This window comes from Nematolebias whitei, chromosome 13 (genome assembly GCF_014905685.2).
Source record: "Nematolebias whitei isolate Nwh7 chromosome 13, NemWhi1, whole genome shotgun sequence".
Lineage (NCBI taxonomy): Eukaryota > Metazoa > Chordata > Actinopteri > Cyprinodontiformes > Rivulidae > Nematolebias > Nematolebias whitei.
The window spans coordinates 6,877,453-6,889,882 of record NC_056510.1 but is presented as its reverse complement, the minus strand read 5'-3'; the positions used below and the strand labels follow the sequence as shown (position 1 = coordinate 6,889,882).

Genomic DNA, 12,430 nt, shown 5'->3' with positions numbered 1-12,430 from the left:
CCGCAGAAGCACTTTCCAGAACCTCCTGGGGGACCTCAAGGTGTCCTAGATCAGAGGTCTGAGTCGGTAGGCCTATCGCAATAAACAATAAATCAATTAATCGCATGATAAATGAAAATTATCCACCTCATTTTCATTTATCGGCTTTATGTGTTGAGTTTGTCTTGAAAAAATATTCTGGAAGCGACACTGACAATCCGACCCACCACCAAGACCGTGTAGACCAAAACAATAGAGAAACATCTTCATACAGCATGCAGCAGGCTCGCTAACAAGGCTAAAAACAGCTGATTAACTAACTAAGAACAGCTCGTCAAGCTCTCAACGTTACTTTATGAAAAGCAGAGAAGTAGCAAGGTACAGCTACTTTAGAATTAAAAATCAACTACAAAAATAGAAATAAAATCAGCCCATTGACTCTGGAATTTTAGCTGACTATATTAAAATTAAACCTAAATTAAAAAAAAAAAAATTTCTTAATGCTTATGATTAGCTTATCTAATGTAATTTTGACCCAAGGACAACAGGAGGGTTCAAATCTGTTCTTACTGATTTTAAATGTTCTAGATGTTCTGATATATCTATTGCCTTACGGGAGCGGGGTTTACAAGGAAAATAGTTTGCCTGCAAAAAAAGGTTAAAAAATATGTGTAAAAATAGAAATAAAATGATGATTTTACTATTAAAAAAATATATATGTGATAAGTAGAGCCCAACCGAAATATCAATAAGGTCGATGTAGACGTTTGGGGACCTGTCGTGTATGTGATAATTGTCCCATTAATAACCGATAAACACTTCTAACTTTCATCCCTGAGAACGAGCCGTGTCCTTACTTGCAAACGGCGTAATTGCATAATTTATCCAGCAGAGGGCGATGCAGACTACTTTCAAGTCATGGCTGTTCACTTTAAGTTTCACTTTCACATTCAGCACAGCCAAAGCAGGGAGCAACACTGCGTAGCGTATTTTGCTGAACAGAGCATGGCAAGTTTATTTTAACTGATCTGTAAAATAAATAAATAAGACATTTTAAAAAAAGATTTCTTCAATCCTCCAATCCACTTGTCATTAGCTACGTGCCTCTCAAATTAGCAAGCTCATGTTTAGATAACTTGGCATAGGCTACTGCCTTGTAAAACTTTACCCAGAACAATAAATCTGTTGTAGCAGTAAAATATATCAGTGTTAGTAACATTATCTTTGTCATCCTCAATGAAATGCATCATTTGTCTGGAATCTTTACTTCTCTGCAAAGAAAATAAAAAATAAAAACTCTGCTGCGGTCAATACTAATTAGGTCTTCACCATACGTGACTGTGTAAACAATGAACTGGGAAGGGCGTTTCTTTGTTTAATGTATATTTTTGTAACACACTTGATAACTTTATGGTGAATAGTGGAGAATAAAAAATAAGAACGCACATTAGGAAGAGTGCTTTTATGACCAGTGCACCACTTGTAAACCTACTATGGGACTACGTACGACGTGGATCTAATTAGCTGGTTGCTTCATGGTTGCTAATAGCCATGCTAATTAAACAAGCCCCGCTCCACTTTAGAAATGCACCGATAAGATACCAATATCGGTATCGGTACAGATATAAAAAAAACTTCTGGATCGGGTATCGTGACAATCCATGACTGGGCAGATCTATTCACTATTTCTATGCTTTGTGCTCTAATACAAATGTTTTAAGTTAATTCAGCACTGGGTTTGTAAGCTCAATCATCCAGGTAGACAACAACAAAAATGGCAAAATCGTGTCATCTGAACCTGTTTCAGAAAAGGGTCCAGATGACACGATTTAGCCATTTTTGTTAATTCAGCACAGTTTGTCTGTATCAGATAGGTATCGGATCGGTATCGACCGATACTTAACCTTGTGTATCGTATCGGAAGTAAAAAAAAAAAAGAAGAAAAAAGTGGATTGGTGAACTCCACTCGCTGTTCAAGATTTTTTAGGGTGGACAAAGCTCAAAGATGCTCTGCTATTATAATAGTTATCAGCATTAGCCTTCCCGTCCCAATACGATATCGTCGGGCTCTAGTGAGGAGATATTTTTGCCATAATGCCCACCTCTGCAGTGAAGAAAACTTCCCAACTCATAAAGATCAGCTGACTTAAAGATGCCCTGAAATAAACAATGTTCAGAGTATATCCGTTACGTCTACTGTTGTTTTTAACCAGTTTTAACTCATCTTCCAGAGAAAAGAAGCAGAAAATTCCACTCATACGAAAGCAGGGTTGGGCGTTTCCAACACGCAGCATCGTCTCCAGTAACAGAGCCGGATGAGTAATCATGATGTTATTCTGAAACAGCAGCAGTGACTCAACTTCAGTCAACTCCAGGCTCAAAATGTAACAACAGCTTAAAACTTGTCACAGCGCTCAAATACACACAAACGCCCGCTTCACAGCCCTCTGATGGAACTTCACGACCGATTTGTTTCAGTTAAAACTGTGAACTTCCTGCGCAAAGAAACACCGACGCTCCGATAAAAACGTTCAGCCACAATGAGGTGATGCCAAAGGAACTGCGGCTTTCCTCCAAAAGAACTTCCTTTATGCTTTCATGATTTGTTCTAATTAAGTCATAAAATGAACGTGGACCTAACCACCACTAATCAAATGTTTTTTTAATTCATCTGCTCTTTAAACAAGTCAAAGCTGACATTTGGTTTATTACAGTAAACATATCTGGATGAAGGTGTAGAAATCTGATCTGAATTTAAATACAAATAAACACAAACAGTTTAACGTGCAAACCTTGAAACTTCAGCAGCTTCTGAACTTATGCACCGTATCTAAAAATATATAAAAGCAAAATAAAATCGCCTGACATTTCATTAGATACTCTTCCTTATAAAGCTGTCCAAGCGAATGACTCTCCTCATTGTTGACTACTTTTACAGGTGGGCAATCATGTAAATCAGGTCTGTGTTTTTATTTGTCTGTTAGCAAAATATCAATCAATAGCCACAGCTGTAAAACTATAAAACTGGACATACAAATCTACATAATTCATTTATAGTACTGCATAATCAGCAGAAAAATCTGTGGCAATGTACCGGTATATAGAAATGTAAATAACTGTAGAAACTTTACTCCTACTTTATCTTATTTTCTTTGTTTTTTTGTATTTTTTACTGGAATGCCTCTTTTTATTACTATGTTTATATGGAGTGTACACGAGTGTGATGACAATAAAAGAAATTTCTTCTTCTGTCTCATGAATCAGTGGGTGAATTTGACTGAAACTCTCCGACAGTAATCACTTGATGAACGTCTACAACTCAGAAACTTCTGGTCAACTTTATCCAATATGGCTGCCACAGCTGATCAAGCTTACCAATCAAAAAAATGAATATTTAATGAAAAGCTGGTGTCAAACTCTGAACATATTCCTTTAAAGACTGACACTTTTTTAAATATCGTCAGTATGTTTTGATAAATATGTGCTTCTGTGTGTTTATAATTTTTCCTGTTTCACCAAGAACCTGAACACAGCTGCAGAAAACCAGCCCCAAACCATGACAAAACCTCCACCGTGTTTAACTGATGGATGTCGGCTCAAGCTGAAGTTGTGGAGTTTTTTATGCTCGGATGATCAATTAGTCAGAGTTCCTCTAAAAACGTTCAGCTACGATGAGTGAAACTGATCCGAAAAGCAGATCAAGTCCAAAAAGAACATTTCTGAAAGTCTGAAGATCCAATATAGTCTAGGAAAGTCTAAATAAATGAGGACTGGATCAAGAGTTTTGCACAGTGCAGAAAACTCAGTTTAAAAATATAAAATTCATTTAGAAAAAAGATTAACGAGAAAGAACCAGACCTGAAACCATCACTCAGGATCATCCAGAGAACACCAGACTTCATTTAGAAATGCTCACATTTATCATTTCAACCTTTCTCCACATTTTAACTGCAAACTATGATCATATTCAGATTATTTATGTATGTTTTTGTCCAACAGAAGGCGTTCTGTGCTTTTAAATCTTGTTTAAAATCTAAAAATCATCTGATAACCGTCTTATAGAGACAACGGATGCATTAAAGTCATCAGATTCTCAGCAGGTTTGGGCACATTTTGTTTTGCTTCTATGAGTTATTAATAACTTTTAAAAAATATATTCCTGTCTTCATCTTGGAGGAGCCGTCTCCGAGCGCCCGACTCCACCGTGTCCTGGAGGCAGAGAAGCGGCCCGTCAGACGGGAACCACGGGACGGGTCGTGGTGCGTACGGAGGGGCTCATGAGGCCCGTTTGCCACGGGCAGAAGACTAAAAACAGACTCAGCTAAACAACAAGAACCCAAACATGGTTCAGAAACAGACTCAAAGTGTGACGAGCAGCACTGAAATGTTTTTAGGAACATGTTTCTGTTTGTATTAAGTTAAAAAAAAAGAAAAATTAATAATAAAAAAAAACATAAAAGGCATTAGAAATAAGCAAATACACATCATCTTTAATACTTTAATACGGATACAGGATTAGGTACTTTTTACCAGCCAAAGTGAGCCTGATTATTTTTAAAGTGTAAGAAAATAAAGATCCTCTCTAATCCAGCTTGTATTTGTAGGTGGAGCTGCCGAGGTCCAGTTTAGCAGCATTAGCCTCCTGGCCAGCAGCGCCGTGATCGCAGCTCAGTCCTTTTTAACAGGACAGAGAGTAAGAGAAGTAGGTGTAGGTCTGCGCAGAGTCAAGATCTGTGTAGCGCTTTAAAACACTGAAACCATTAGTCCCAAGTCTGTCTTCCGTACAGGTTTTACCTCCGTGGAAGGATTTAAAAGGTTAAATAAATTTAAATGGAAGAGATCGCTCCTCTCATTGAGGTTGGAGGAAAAGTAAGAGTGCATGCGAGTGGTGACCCAATAGCGTGTTTGCAGCCAAAATGGCGTCTAAACACAACCAGATTTGAACATGGGCAGATCTGCGTGCACCCATGATGAGGGGAATTCATTCTCATTACAAAGAGTTTAGGAGTAAAACACAAACTGACTGACACAAACTTTAAAAAAAAACAGAAAAGCAGCTGACTCCCATCGTGCTGGATTTCTGCAAATCAAAGGAGCAAAACTCGTCTTCCAGTAAAACTTTACTGTGGAGCTAACGCCGCCGACACTACAAAATCAAACATCTTATTTTCTTTGGAAAAGGGGATCGAAATGGAAATATTGATTGAAAAAAGAAAAGGGAAGCAAAGATTCTGTGCAATTCTTACAGCTTCATAGGCAAAATTGGACCAAATTTATTCTTTAACTCACTTTATAGTCATTTAAAATTTTCACTCATGGGATTATATACAGCGTCTCAATCTCAATGCAGATTAAAGCACAAAAAAAGTAATACGTTTAACGATATATAATTTAAGAACTGGTGATTTCATACAAACCAGTCGGGCATTACTGTAAAAGTCTCTCAGTGAGGTCCGGTGGAAACGTTCAGGTTTAGCTGCTTCTCACAGAAACCTCAGCAGATAACGCAACAAACATTCCTGTGGGATTGATTTGTAACTTCAGCTGCAGAGCTGGACTTTGCACTGTCAGATACTTTGTAAGTTGGGTTCAACAGCTTTATGACAAGGAGACAAAATAGCTGAAAATGCTTTAAACTCGGGGATAAACGACGCCAACGGGCTTTCGAGCTGTTTTTTTTTTTCTTCCCGTTTTTGCCTATTTGGAAGCAAAGAGGACCCTTTTCCATAGAGCTCTTTAAAATGATCTGCACGATTCAGGAACTGTTAAAAAGTCAGAAACAAACAGGACCGTTGTGATTTTTTTTTTTATATTTCCAGGTCCAACTTAACAAGAGCTGAAGACTTCAGATCAGCCTGTGACTGGACGGAGCCGACTGCATACCGCTGCAGAACTCATGATGCAACCCAGCAGAGGCTGCAGCGTTAATGTCTGCACAAAGAGACAGAACCACGCGGCTCGCTGCAGAACCACAGAGTTCTTGAGTTGTACCGACAGACACGACGACAGCCGGCATCACAGCGTGGAAACCAGAGGAAGGACAAGAGGAACAATAACTCAGACCTGAGCTCACCTGGGAGATCCAGTCTGAGCACCAGTCAACTCTGGTTTTTAAGACTCTACAGAAGTCAGAAGAAAGAGCTCGGATGGACACAAACCTGGAACATTCAGAACCAACAGATCAGAACCGGTTTGTTCCAAAGTGAGGACAAAAAGCCCTCAAACATGTCTCTGTTTGCAGGATGGAGGACACTCAGCGGACCGACGCTTGCAGCTTCTTTTGTTGTGAATAAACAAACGCAGCCGACAGAACTCTATTCTGACAGATTTAATGAGCTGCTGGGACCGTCCCAGAGTCCAGGACACACTGGGTTCTTGGCGGTACTGGGAGGGTTGTCTCTTCAGAGGCTGGCCTCCGACTATTACATCTGAACCCAGAATGGTCCATCCTCAACATGCTGAGGTTCTTCTTCCCAAAATGACCAAAACTTACTCATTTCTTTTCAAATTTATGGATTTTAGATTAATGTTGATCATCTTAAGCTACTTTAAGCTTTTAGGCAGCCTTTTGCCACTTTTAGCTTAAAGCAAACCTTTCATTACTTTTAGCCATTAGCCTTGCTAATTACTAAAGCTTTTAGCATTTAGTCAGCTTTTTGCTACATTTAGCTAGTGCTTCTGTTAGCTAGCCTTTTGCCACTTTCAGCTTTTAAGTAACTTTACCTAGTGTTAAGAAGTTGGTCTGGGTGGGTTTCAGCTCTGGACCGGTCTCTGCTGGCAGAGTGTCAGGAACGTCAGAAATGATACCAGAAAGTGGGATTTCCAGCACCTGCTGTAGTTTGATCATCTCTCACCATATATAATCTGTTCAGATTATTTACAGGAGCTGGACTGATAGGACAAAAACACAACGAGACAGGACAAAGAGAGGACAGAGGGACTTGAACCTGGATTATTTTACTGGGATCATGTTTGTTTGTTAGAAAACTGAAGCTAAACCTTTGTTTCTTCCTTTGTCCGTCCCTGCCTCAGATCCATCCTTTCCACCCTGCCCGGTCCATCCCTGCCCGAGCGAAGCTGGTTCTGACTGAATCAGTTCAGGCTGTCAGCTCCGCTTTCAACTCTGAGAAGTGTTGACGTGTTCAGACAACACGGAGACACCTGTGACGACGTCCACACGTGTCTCCGGTGGACAGACTACAGGCAAAACATCAGAGTTGTTGTTTTCCAGGCTGACGGATCAGAACAGACAGGGTTCTGTTCTGCAGAGACAACGGTTCTGCTCCTGTGTGATTTGAATCAGGTCTGTTGGGGAAGGTCACAACACGAGACGTTAATTTATCGTTTCCTGCTTCTGAAACAACTGCTTCACGCCTCCAACTCAACACTTTGTTTTAAGCATTCGAAGCACCATCCATTCAAGTTTAAAGTATCAAAAGACTAGCTAGAAGCTAAAAGTAGCAGCATGGTAGCTGAAAGATAAAATAGGCTCAAACCCGGTTTGTTGAACCACACTTCAAAGAGAACCCTATTTTTTTAAGGAACTGGACAAATCTCAATGCATTCTTATGGGAAAAATATTTGCAAATGAAGTTAAATATCTTACAAAGTATAAAGGTTACTAAAAATAAAAGGTATCTCATGAATAAGCCGAATGTTCTGATGTATGAGTTGTTAAAGGGAGCTCCGATTAGTTGGAACAACAGACCTAAATCGATTCCTTCAGCTAAAAATAGGACTGTAAAACAGTGAGGGCGGTTCAGTTTTTATATATATTTTTTTAATTGTCACACAGACGTTGCCATGTTGTTGATGATGCAATGCATCCTGGGTAAATGACAGACAGGTTGCAGTGGTGTGAGCTCCATCCAGCTTGAAGGTTAGTTTTGGACAATATCTGACGTTCAGCCATTTAATTTGAACCGAATCGACTGGGAGGAGAATGTATAGTCAGCCTGCAGCTGAAAATGATGAAGACTGAACGATGAAGAGGAGCGAGTCGGACACAAGAGCTACCGTTTGCTGCTGGTGAAAGAGATTCTGCTGCATAGAGCTCCGCGTTCTACCTCAGTTCTAGATCAAAAGTTAATCTCAGATACATTAGAATAGTTACTCATGTAATACTAAAGACTTACGGACACTTCTTTGTCCTTCATTAGTTCTGGAGCCGACGTAAAGCCAAACTTTGTTCCTCCCGAAACACACACAACAAAACTCAGCACACAATCACGGAGTGCAGTGCACACGTGTGACAGCAGTCTGGTGCTGCCCTGCAGATGCAGGATGGATGGCAGTTTTGTGGGGGTGTGCACCTTAGCTTTAGCCTGTTAGCGCCAGCGCTAATATATATATGACGTCAGTGCCAGAGTAAATATACTTGGTTAGATTTGATCGTTTTGACCCAAACATCGTGCACAACAACAATTAGGCATTTTCACACGCTACAAACAACAACTTTCAGTAGAATAGAGAAATAACATTAAAGCCAACATGAGCAAGTAGTCCGAGATCCCTTCAAAATCACCTTAAGGAGACGTTAGATTACACAGACGGTGTGTAAAATTAACAGCAGGAAACCGGTGTGAATGCTGAGTCAGCGTTCAGACAACGAGGGCTGGATGAGGACGTTTTTTAACCTGATCGTTTTTTAATTTAAAGACAATTTAGACAAACACCTCAGGAACTTGAAATGACTTCCTGTTCTCCTGGGCTTTCTGTAGATGATGTGTGTCGGGAGTTCTTCTGGTCCAGATGAGTTCAGGTTCAGGAACTGGAGCGTCCTATGGGGGCTCACCTTTTTTAACCACCTTAAGGTAAAGGCACTTTCTGCTTCCACAGCCTGTTACAGCTTGTGGTTTTCTGTAGGACAGCGTCAGCTCTTTTCACTGGCCGTTATGAAAACGGTTCTGATCTCGCTGCTCAGAAAGGTCTAAACAAGCCTGAAGCTCGACTTCCTTCATCCAAACCGAATCCTGGATGACTGGAAGCAGCTTCAGATCAGCAGGACCGGTTCTGATCCTCAGATTTTAAGTGTAGGTGTGTGAGACCGCTTTGAAGTTCAGCTCATAAACCCGGAGTGTGTGCTGCCCTGCAGGGGAGGACGACCCGACAGGATGTTTGAGGAATCACTTCCCTCAGGCAGGAGTTCACATCTTTTTACTCCAGTTTGTTTTATTCTGAGACACCGAGGCGTTTTGATGGAGATACAAGGACTGAACGTCTGCTTTGGGCTGCAGCAGATTTATGTTTTGGGTCTTTAACAGAGTCGGTTAATGTTGCTAAAGAGGCAATCATGTGTTTGGCTGTTAGCAGACAAACCTTTACTTTATTTAACCTTTATGTATACAGGGAGTCTCATGAGCTATGTTTACATGGACATAAGTAATCAGGTTAAACGGCCGTTCAGAATAAAAGTGCGTCATGTAAACGCCCCATTCGGATTATTTTTTGTTTATTCAGCGCAATCCGAAATAATTTGTGACAAGAACGAAACGGGGGGTTTACGCCGATCCATGACCCGAACGGTGCGCATGTAAACGCCTAATCTGTTCATTTTTTTTCCCGATCGTGGAAAACCTGACCTGACTGCGCATGTGCGACCTGTCATTTCCGCCTGGCTAATGCTAATAATATTAGCATGTCGGGGAAGTAAAACTGGTCGGTGAGCGACTCAACATTTCTATTAGAAACTTTGAAAGAGCTCAAAATGATCTGTATGACCTGTAGCTCAGTCAGGGAGCGCAGCAACGTCTCCACCGTCATTAAAACCTGTCGCGGGTCCATTTTGGGCGCTCTGGTTTGTTTACGTTCATCCCGGAAGTAGAACTTCTTCTTCTGTGTTTTTTTTTAAAGGAGAGTTTACCACTCAGCGCAGGTCAGTACTTCTGTTCAGAACAAAGCCCGCTGCACGTAAACGCTCATCGCGAACGCATTGCGCCCGTGTAAACGATACATTTGAATTATTTAATCCGAAAACGTTTCTATCAGGTCAAAGAATTTTGCGCATGTAAACATAGCTATAGAGTCACGACGACTCATTTTCAAGAGACCTGTTTGGGAGCAGACGGTGGGGTTAAGGGATTGCTCAAGGGCCCAGAGTGGGGCAAGTGACAGTGGAGGCAAGTGTGGGTGTTTCACCTTTTCCACCCACGTTTTGATGTTGGTAAAGGGAGTTGAACCGGCAACCTTCTGATCACAGGCCCAATACACAAAGACAATTACCCACAAGCTGTCAGATTACTGAATTATTGACAATAACATTGCACTAAGCCACATCTGTGACACCTAATATGTTTATTGTTACTGCACTATGTGTCTGTATCATGTATGTATGCATGTCATGTATGTCACTACCTTACATCATAAGTCAATTACTCTCAGTGTTACTCTCACTACCTGTGCAATAACCTGTCACACAACCTGTGTAGTTTTTGTTAGTTATGTGCAATATACAGTAATCATGTGCATTTAAGCTTATACTGTATTACAACCTGTGAAATACTTATTTATACTAATTCATCCTACTTGCACCGTTATATTCTACCATGTTGTTGTTTACTATATTTCTCTTGGACCTTGTAAATGTTTTTTTTTCCACTTTTTGGTACTTTATTTTGTACCCGTATTGCATGCTTTAGTATTTTGTTTGTTTTTTGTTTTTGTCTGTAGCGAGTTGAAATCAGATCTTCTCATCTTGAACATTTCATGTGTTAACCTGCATATGACAAATAAACAACATAACATGACCTTCTCTAACCTCTGCGCCACTACGCCCCTACCTTATGACCGACAGACCTTACAAAGCACAAAATACCTGTTGGTTTCAGACGTCGAGGTCAAATCTGACGTGATTACATGATTTGTTTTTATTACTGTTTGACCCACCTCCATCCTGACCCATCTTAAGAGGGTCATGAGAGGTGGTGGGCGATATGCATCCCTTTAAGAAATGCTGGTGTTGTTGTTAATTCAAGCTGTGAAACAAAGTCTCATCTACATCTAGAGGCTGGTTCTGCAGTAAAATAAAACAAGAATTATTGCCTGAACAACTAAAACGTGCAGCTGACTGAAGATCCATCTTTGAACGGTTGCTCCCTATTAGACCTCCATTTATGGTGAATTAATCTGCCCCCCTCCCACACTATAACTAAATAGTTTCCACATTAGTTGCCCAGAGACGAGCGAGGCTGAGCTGAAGGAGAAACTGGGTCCAGCACGACCTTTAAAACACATCATCACCAAAACAAACCAGATGTTAATCAACCACTGAGATCTGTCTTGGACCGAATCGTCTCACCTGACTTTACTTTCAAGACAAAACAAATGAGACAAAGACCCATACGAGGACTCAAGTCCTCCTGGATCCACGGAGTAGGGTCGGCTCAGTTCCTGCAGTGAAATCAGAGCTACAGTCATAAAGTAAACAACGACTTCTTACAGTTTTGTGTCAAATGTAACAGGCCACAGAAGAACTGCTGACGCAACAACTTTCCAGGGTCAGATAAAAACGGCGGCCCAGATAAAACTCTGAAATATCCCACAATCTGTCAGAGGGAGGAGGAGGACGGTGATTCAGCTCCGGTTTCCTTCATCGCTCTGATTTACAGCCATGAACAGAAGCATCAAACTACAGGACTTGAATCAGTTAATTCTGTCACAGATAAACTGATCCTGTTCAGCTCTGCTTCAACATTTAAAACGCTAAATCTGAACATTTCATTTAGACGCTCGTCTAAAACCAAAATCAAAGTTTGTTGTCACTCGGAGTATGTTGAGGACAAGTCTCAGCTACTACCACAAAGACTTTAGCTGAAAATCTGTAAATCTGACATTTTAGATTTGATTAAGATTAGACAGGTCTCCAGTCCATCAGGGACACACAGAGACAAACAAATATTAATGATGTCACTCACACCTAGGGACAATACTCTATCTGTCCCACCTGTCCCTAGATGTCCCATCTGTCTCTATGTGTCCTACCTGTCTCTATAAGTCCCATTTGTCTGTGTCCCTACGTGTCCCACTTGTCTCTATGTGTCCCACCTGTCCCTATGTGTACCATCTGCCATTGCATGTCTCATCCATCCCTGCATGTCCCATCTGTCTCTATCGTGTCCCATCTTTCCCTACCTGTCCCATCTGTCTCTCGTGTCCCACCTGTTTCTACATTAACCCTATATGTCCCACATGTTTCTATGTGTCCCACCTGTCCCTATGTCTCCCATCTGTTCCTACGTTGTCCATCTGTCTCGATCGTGTCCCATATGTTTCTGTGTGTCCCACCTGTCCCTGCATGTCCCATCTGTCTCAATCGTGTCCCATGTTTCTAGATGTCCCACCTGTCTCTGCATATCCCACCTGTCCCTGCATGTCCCATCTGTCTCAATCGTGTCCCATGTTTCTAGATGTCCCATCTGTCTCGATCGTGTCCCATGTTTCTACGTGTCCCACC

At 41.0% G+C, this 12,430-nt stretch overlaps 1 protein-coding gene across 1 annotated transcript in view; it reads right to left on the bottom strand.

Moving 5' to 3' along the window:
- clasp1a (cytoplasmic linker associated protein 1a) overlaps positions 1–12,430 on the bottom strand; it is a 67,930-nt gene that overhangs the window by 54,594 nt on the left and 906 nt on the right. The gene's annotated exons all lie outside the window — the stretch shown is intronic.